Raw genomic sequence first — 8,710 nt, 5'->3', positions numbered from 1 at the left:
ATTGTTTGAGATGAGGAAGAAGGCAGTCAACCCATCCAACCTGGTTGGCTGGAGAGCAGTAAAGCTGGCTATACACTAGTAGATTGTCAAACGTTCATCTGCAAATCCTTTGTACATGTGTTGACCGTTTTACCATGACAGGTCCCCCCCCCCCCCCCCATGGTGTGCAGTATTCAAAATAGACTTTGCTATGGCAGGACCCCACATAAGACTCTCCAATTGCCATGGAAGGTACCCGGCCCCCCCAAAGGTATACAGAACAAGCCTTTCCCATGGCAGGACCCCCAGTAAGACTCTCCTATTACCATGACTGGTCCTTCCACCCTCCAATGACATACAGAATAAGACTTGTCCCCCCTCCCCCCCATTGGTACCAGAAGATGACTTTGTAATGGTTCCCATGGCAGGACCACCTACTACGACTCTCCCATTACAATGGCAGGTCCAGAGTCCCCCAATGGCATATTGTACTCAAAGTAGACTTTCCCAGGGCAGGACCCCTCCCAGTACGACTCCCCTATCACCATGGTAGGTCCTTCCATCCTCCAATGACATACAGAATAAGACGTGCCATGGCAGAACCGTCTGGGTAAGACTTCCCCAATGCCATGGCAAGACCCCCAAAACGATTCTGCCATGCCAGGTCCCCCCCATGGTATACAGTATCCACAGTAGACTGAGGGGCCACTCCCCCTCATAAAACTTTTCCATTGCTATGGCAACCCTCCCCCCTCCAATGGCAGCAGAATAGGACTCTGCCATGGCAGAGCCCCCAATACCATGGCACCAACATATCATACATGGTACTTACCCCCATGCCCCCCATTTCCATGTCCCCTACGCATATATTCCCCCCAGCCCATGCCACAGGTGGTACTTACCCCCCATATGTCCCCTACACATACATGCCCCCCCCCCCATCCCATGTCACAGGTGGTACTTACCCCCACATGTCCCCTACACATACATGCCCCCCCCATCCCATGTCACAGGTGGTACTTACCCCCACATGTCCCCTACACATACATGACACCCCCTCATCCCATGTCACAGGTGGTACTTACCCCCCATGTCCCCTACACATACATGCCCCCCCATCCCATGTCACAGGTGGTACTTACCCTCCAGGGTGACCTCCCTGCCCGCCCTCGTCACGTGTGTCATCCCGGAGGTCGGTGCCAGTGACGGAGAGGATGTCGCCCCCGACAGAGGGAGTGGGTGAGGTCGGCGGCCAGCCCGCGGAAGATGTTGGAGATGAGGACGGGCATCTTGTTCTCCCGGCCCCCCTTCATGGATCCCCAGCCCGCCCGGCTCCACCACCCGCACCGTCCGCTTCTGGTTGGCGATGGCCTCGGGCTGGGGGGGCTCGGAGGGGCCCCGGAACGATCCATTGGTCACCCCGTTGTCCCCGGACCGGTCCGCGCTCAGCACCGGGGAGACCTCCGACAACTTCCCCGCAACTGTGTACCAACCGTCCCGGAGCAGCACCTCCACCCCGCCTTCTACCGCCATCCCTCCATACTGAGCACACCGGGGAGGAGGGACCGACACCCCACCGGCACCCCGCCCGCCGGACACACAGGGGTTAATGAGGACAGCCGGGGATGGAGAGCCGGCGGAGCGGGGCTGAGCGGGGGAGACATCTAGTGTGGGAACATGGGTACTGCAGGCGTGCGCTGGAACTACAACTCCCCACCCACAGCACACACCTGTCCTCGTATGGAGGGGGGAGGGGATTGTAGTCCCGACCTGCACCAATCCATACACAACACAGGCAACACGAAACTTTTTTTTTTTCATACTAAAACTTATTTTATTTCTATTACTTTTAATACTAAAATTTTCTTTTTTACTTTTTTTAACACGAAATCTTTTAATTTTTTAACATAATAACGTTTTATTTTTATTTTTTTTAACAACAAAACCGTTTTATTTTTTTTTTAACACTAAAACTTTTTGTAATTTATTTTAACACTTTTAGTTTAAAAAAAAAATACCATTTTTGTTTTTATTTAGTTTTTAACAATAAAATTGTTTATTTTTAACCCCAACACTTAAAAAAAAAATAATTTTAACACTACACATTTTTTTTATTTTTTAACACTTTTTTTTATTAACACAAAAATATTTTTTATTTTTTTTGTTCAAACAATTTTCTTGTCATTATAACATGGGGATGGAGACATTAGCAGGAGGCATTAGACATTATATTGACAACAAGATTCAGGGGTAAGTATGCCGAGTATCAATGTCTGTATATAGAGGGGGAGGGGAAGAGCCAAGAAAACAATGCAGCATATCTGATGGTGTCCAGTGAATACAAATATTAGTAAGAGGTAGTAACATATCAGAAGGAATTTGATCGGTGGGGGTAATGACTCTCCAGAGCTACGTGGGGAGTTAGGGATAGACAGAGGAGGAGCGAGGAAGAGGGGGGGGGGGGACAGAGAAGGGGGGCGGGGATGAAATATTTTTTATTTTTATCTTTTATTTATTTTTTAACACTAAAACTGTTTTGTGTAAAACTAAAACATTTTTATCAGTAAAACCTTTTTTATTTTTTAAAACTTAACTTTTTTTTAATTCTTTAACTTCTTGCCGACCGCAGATAGCCAGATGACGGCTACACTGCGGCCGGCCAGTTCTGGGTGGGCGTCATATGATGTCCTCCCAGAACACGCTCTCCTGCGCGCCCCTGGGGGCGCGCACCCAGCTATCTCCGTGATCACTGTGTCCTACGGACACAGCTGATCACGTGATGTGGTAAAAGGCCAATCACAGCGGCCTTTTACCACGTGATCAGCCGTGTCCAATGACACGCTGATCACCGGGAAGTTCAATTGCCGGTTCTCGGCTGCACTTTCCTCACGCTGTCAGATCGTGAGGAAAGTACTGCCAAGAACCGGCGGTTGTCAGAGCGGGGATCGGCACCGATCATCAGGGCACTGACGATCAGTGCCCTGATGATCGGTGCCCAGCAGTGCCACCCACAAGTTCTGCCCAGCAGTGCACCCACCTGTGCCCATAAGTGCCACCCACCAGTGCAGCCCAGCAGTGCTGCCAGTCAGTGCCACCAGTCAGTGCCCAGCGGTTGTGCCAGTCAGTGCCCAGCAGTGATGCCAGTCAGTGCCACCTATCAGTGCCATCTATCAGTACCCATCATCAGTGTCACCTATCAGTCCCGCCTATCCGTGACACCTCATTAGTGCTGCCTATCAGTGCCGCCTATCCGTGACACCTCATTAGTACTGCCTATCAGTGCCCTTTAGTGCTGCCTATCAGTGCCGCCTATTAGTGCCCATCAGTGCTACCTCATCAATGCACATCAGTGAAGGAGAAAAATTACCTGTTTGAAAAATTTTATAATAGAAACAAAGAAACTCTTTTTTTTTTTAATTTTTTGCAATTTTTTTGTTTATAGCGCAAAAAGTAAAGCGCCCAGCGGCGATAAATACCACCAAAAGAAAGCTCTATTTGTGAGAAAAAAATGATAAAAATTTCATATGGGTACAATGTTGCATGACCGCGCAATTGTCAATCAAAGTGCGGCAGCGCTGAAAGCTGAAAATTGTCCTGGTAAAGAAGGGGGTAGAAGTGCTCTGTAGGCGAGGGGTTAAACACTAAACACTTTTTATTGTTGTGGAACTCTGAGGGGGGGTCGCACTTTCCTGTCTCCCCCCCTCGTCTCTTACCGATCTTCCTCCACATAAGCGGCTTACCGGCTGCCGCTGCCCCGGGAGTGATGGACGTGTAACCAAGGAAGGCGAATCCGGGTGCACACGCGGTTCCTCCATCACGGCGCCAAGATTCCCTTGTTGTTTGCTCCAGTACTATACCGGCTTTTAGAGTGTGACTTTTGGACGAGAAGATGTGATTGGCTTGAAGAAAGAAAACTAATGCAGCCATCACATGGAAGGACTGCCATAGCATCTGAAGTCAAAGGTTGCAAAGGTGTCTTTTCTCAGTTTGCTGGGAAGTCCTGGTTTAGGTGGCATAAAGATGAGTATAAGCCGTGATGAGGATACTTTGTGGTGTAGCGATACTTGCAGGAGTCGGGATTCTCCCATTCAGCATTCACTTTTGGTATAGAGAGCCATATCAGCCGGTCTGATATCAATGGTGCCCTGGTGCCACCTGCTGCTTTCATTTCCATCATTCACAAAGGATTGCAGTATGTGGAGGCAGAAGTGAGCAGTGATGAGGATGGCACACTTTGTGACGGGAGGACGATGGAATCTCCCTGATTGATGCAGTTATACCTGATGTGGTACAGACAAGACAGCAGGCATACAGAGACAAGCTTGTGCAGCAACAGGCAGCCGCTGCAACGGCAAACAACCAGCAGCCATCTGCGAAGAATGGGGGAAATGCAGCAAACGGGGAAGAGAATGGAGGACAGGGACTGGCAAATAACCACACTGATAGGATGGAAGTTGATGGAGATGTAGAAATCCCATCTAGCAAAGCAGTAGTATTACGTGGTCAGGAATCAGAAGTGTTGGTTTGTGCCTGGAACCCAGTTAGTGATCTATTGGCATCAGGGTCAGGTGATTGGACGGCACGGATATGGAATCTCAGTGAAAACAGCACTAGTGCTTCAACACAGCTGGTCCTTAGACACTGTATACGAGGGGGGGGGGGGCAAGATGGTCCTAGTAACAAGGATCCTTAGATTGGAATAGTGAAGGAACACTTCTAGCAACTGGATCCTATGATGGCTTTGCCAAAATCTGGACAGAAGATGGAACCCTTGCAAGCACCTTGGGGCAACACAAAGGACCTATATTTGCCTTGAAATGGGACAAGAAAGGAAATATTATTTAAAGTGCAGGCGTAGACAAGACGACCATAATCTGGGACGCACACACAGGGGGGGGCAAAACAACAGTTTCCTTTTCACACGGCACCAGCGTTAGATGTGGACTGGCAAAGTAACAACACGTTTGCATCATGCAGTACAGATATGTGCATTCATGTCTGCAAATTGGGACAAGACAGGCCAATAAACACATTCCAGGGACACACAAATGAAGTGAACGCAATAAAGTGGGAGCCCACTGGTGACCTTCTTGCATCCTGTTCTGATGACATTATTATTATTATTATACAGTATTTATATAGCGCCAACAGTTTACTCAGCGCTGTACATTACAATGGGAGACAATACATGGGACAGTACAGTAACAATACAATAAAATACGCGAGGGGTTTAAGGGCCCTTGTCAGGAATCCCAGAGATCACCACGGCGCACGAATCTGCACAGTTGTAGGATCCCAACAAGACATACAGGCAGGTGGGCACTAGGACCCAGGCGCGCCTGTCACCAATGATGGCCGGACAGGCACTAGGACCCAGGCGCACCTGTTGGCGCTGGGCGGGCTATTTAAACCAGCTCATGCAATGCTCACATTGCCATATGGTATTCATTCCCTGTTCCCTGCTCGTCTGTACCTGTGTGAGATACCTTGTTGCCGACCCTGCTTGATCCTGACCTCTGCTGACCGTCTCCTGCTCTGATCCCTGGCTCGTCTAACTATTCTTTTGCTTACTCCTGATTACCTGACCTCCTGTTGCTGAAACCTGGCTTGTGACCCGACTACTCTCTGTCTGCTGCTCTGTACCATTCTGCCTCTGCTGTTACCGACCCGGCCTGCCTGACTACGCTACACATACTCTGTCATCCATCCATCCTGCATGGATCCGCTCACCACTGCCCAGGTCTGCCAGCCTCTTCACATCAGGCTCTCTTCCGATACATACCTCCGGTGGTTCACTCTACCACAGTCGGGTGTACTCAGGAGTCCCGACCTGGTCTCAGTCTGCTCCAAGTCCATCCCCACCATCAGGGTCCTTGGTGAATAAGCAGACTGGGGCTTAGACCCCGCACCCTGGGGAATCCCATTCTGTGGGTTGCTAGAGATACCGCCGGGTGGATCGTGACAGAACCATACGGCCATGACTGAGCCTGGAAGAGGACCATCCCCGCTGGACGATATACAGTCATGGCCGAAATTGTTGGCACCCTTGATATTTCTCCAGGAAATCATGTATTTCTCACGAAACGTATTGCATTAACACATGTTTTGCTATACACATGTTTATTCCCTTTGTGTGTATTGGGACAAAACAAAAAAAGGGAGGAAAGAAAGCAAATTCGACATAATGTCACACAAACCTCCAAAAATGGGCTGGACAAAAGTATTGGCACCCTTTCACAACTGCGGATAAATAAGAATGTTACAAGCATGTGATGCTCCTGTAAACTCACCTGGGGCAAGTAACAGGTGTGGGCAATATAGAAATCACACCTGAAAGCAGATAAAAAGGAGAGACGTTCACTTAACCTTTGCATTGTGTGTCTGTCTGTGCCACACTAAGCATGGACAACAGAAAGAGGAGACGAGAACTGTCTGAGGACCTGAGAACCAAAATTGTGGCAAAATATCAACAATCTCAAGGTTACAAGTCCATCTCCAGAGAACTAGATTTGCCTTTGTCCACAGTGCGCAACATTATCAAGAAGTTTGCAACCCATGGCACTGTAGCTAATCTCCCTGGTCGTGGACGGATGAGGAAAATTGATGAAAGATTGCAACGCAGAATAGTCCGGATGGTGGATAAGCAGCCCCAAACATGTTCCAAAGACATTCAAGCTGTCCTGCAGGCTCAGGGAGCATCAGTGTCAGCGCGAACTATCCGTCGACATTTAAATGAAATGAAACGCTATGGCAGGAGACCCAGGAGGACCCCACTGCTGACACAGAGACATAAAAAAGCAAGACTACAGTTTGCCAAAATGTACTTGAGTAAGCCAAAAGCCTTCTGGGAAAACGTCTTGTGGACAGATGAGACCAAGATAGAGCTTTTCGGTAAAGCACATCATTCTACTGTTTACCGAAAACGGAATGAGGCCTACAAAGAACAAAACACAGTACCTACGGTAAAATATGGTGGAGGTTCAATGATGTTTTGGGGTTGTTTTGCTGCCTCTGGCACTGGGTGCCTTGACTGTGTGCAAGGCATCATGAAATCTGAGGATTACCAAAGGATTTTGGGTCGCACTGTAGGGCCCAGTGTCAGAAAGCTGGGTTTGCGTCCAAGATCCTGGGTCTTCCAGCAGGACAATGACCCCAAACATACGTCAAAAAGCACTCAGAAATGGATGGCAAAGAAGCGCTGGAGAGTTCTGAAGTGGCCAGCAATGAGCCCAGATCTAAATCCCATTGAACACCTGTGGAGAGATCTTAAAATTGCTGTTGGGAAAAGGTGTCCTTCCAATAAGAGAGACCTGGAGCTGTTTGCAAAGGAAGAGTGGTCCAAAATTCCGGGTGAGAGGTGTCAGAAGCTTATTGATGGTTATAGGAAGCGACTGATTTCAGTTATGTTTTCCAAAGGGTGTGCAACCAAATATTAAGTTAAGGGTGCCAATACTTTTGTCCAGCCCATTTTTGGGGTTTTGTGTGACATTATGTCATATTTGCTTTTCTGCCTCTGTTTTATATTTGTTCCAATACATACAAAGGGAATAAACATGTGTATAGCAAAACATGTGTTAATGCAATACCTTTTTTGTGTGAAATACTTGATTTTCAGGAAAAATATCAAGGGTGCCAACAATTTCGGCCATGACTGTATGCCAACATCTGGCGGCGCTCATCCAAGCGGTTAAAATGCTACAGGAGGGTTACACACATCTGGAAGGTCGTATTCAGACGCTAGCCTCGCCGGCATCCACATCTCAGAAACCGGTTACTCCATCTTCGACCAGGAACCCCTCGGAACCTCTTGTTGGAGCAATGGTCTCAATGCCTCCACCGGAACCCCGTGTACCGATGCCAGAACGATTCAATGGGGATCGAGGAAAATTCAGGGCATTCCTCAATGCATGCCAACTATACTTTGAGCTGCAGCCGCGGACATTTTCTGCAGAATCTGTGAAGGTGGGGTTCATTATATCCCTACTGCAAGATGAACCCCAGGGCTGGGCCCACCGACTACTCGAGATCCGCCATCCACATCTGGATTCGGTAACAACGTTTTTTAAAGCAATGGCGGTGTAATATGACGACCCGCAGCGGGCAGCATCGGCTGAAACAGCCCTGCATACACTCAGACAAGGTCGCCGAGCAGCGGAAGAGTACGCCTCGGAGTTCAGACGTTGGATGGGGGACACCCATTGGAATGATACAGCCCTGCATGGGCTTATCCGAGTCACTTAAAGACAAACTAGCCAGAGTGGGCATACCCGATACCTTAGAAGACCTCATAACTCTGGCCGTCCAGATCGACTGCAGATTGCGGGAACGCTAGGTCCAGCCAGGGTCAGAGACCAACATGGGTACTACCTAGCATTCCGTTCCAGTCTACCTCTCCTGTTGGGAATCGGAACCCGGAAGCCACCGAGATGCCCGAACCCATGCAATTGGGATTGACGCGACCGTCATTAACGGTTGAAGAACGCCAGAGACGTCGGGCAAACAATCTCTGTACTGCGGGGGAGCAGGTCATGTGGTGCGCTCCTGCCCTGCCAAACTGAGTAAGTGTGCCTCTGTTTTTTCTGCTGTATCTCCCACCTGTCTTAATAAGTCAAATTACTTAGCCGTGCCTATCTCCTTCCAGCTTCCTGGAAGGACCGTGTCAGCGACAGCAATCATTGACTCAGGAGCTTGTAGCTGCTTTATAGACCTAGACTTTGCATTTTATATTTGT

General features: G+C 48.8%; 1 pseudogene; it reads left to right on the top strand.

The window, feature by feature from the left end:
* The first annotated feature begins 3,999 nt into the window (after nt 1-3,999).
* LOC149450349 (F-box-like/WD repeat-containing protein TBL1XR1-A pseudogene) lies at nt 4,000-8,061 on the top strand (annotated as a pseudogene).
* Nucleotides 8,062-8,710: the final 649 nt, after the last annotated feature.

The sequence above is a fragment of the Staurois parvus genome, unplaced genomic scaffold, assembly GCF_062004578.1.
Source record: "Staurois parvus isolate SC_StPar_1 unplaced genomic scaffold, SC_StPar_1.0 ptg000575l, whole genome shotgun sequence".
In the NCBI taxonomy this organism is placed as follows: Eukaryota; Metazoa; Chordata; class Amphibia; order Anura; family Ranidae; genus Staurois; species Staurois parvus.
The sequence above is the reverse complement of the archived record's forward strand: the minus strand, read 5'-3'. Positions and strand labels throughout refer to the sequence as shown.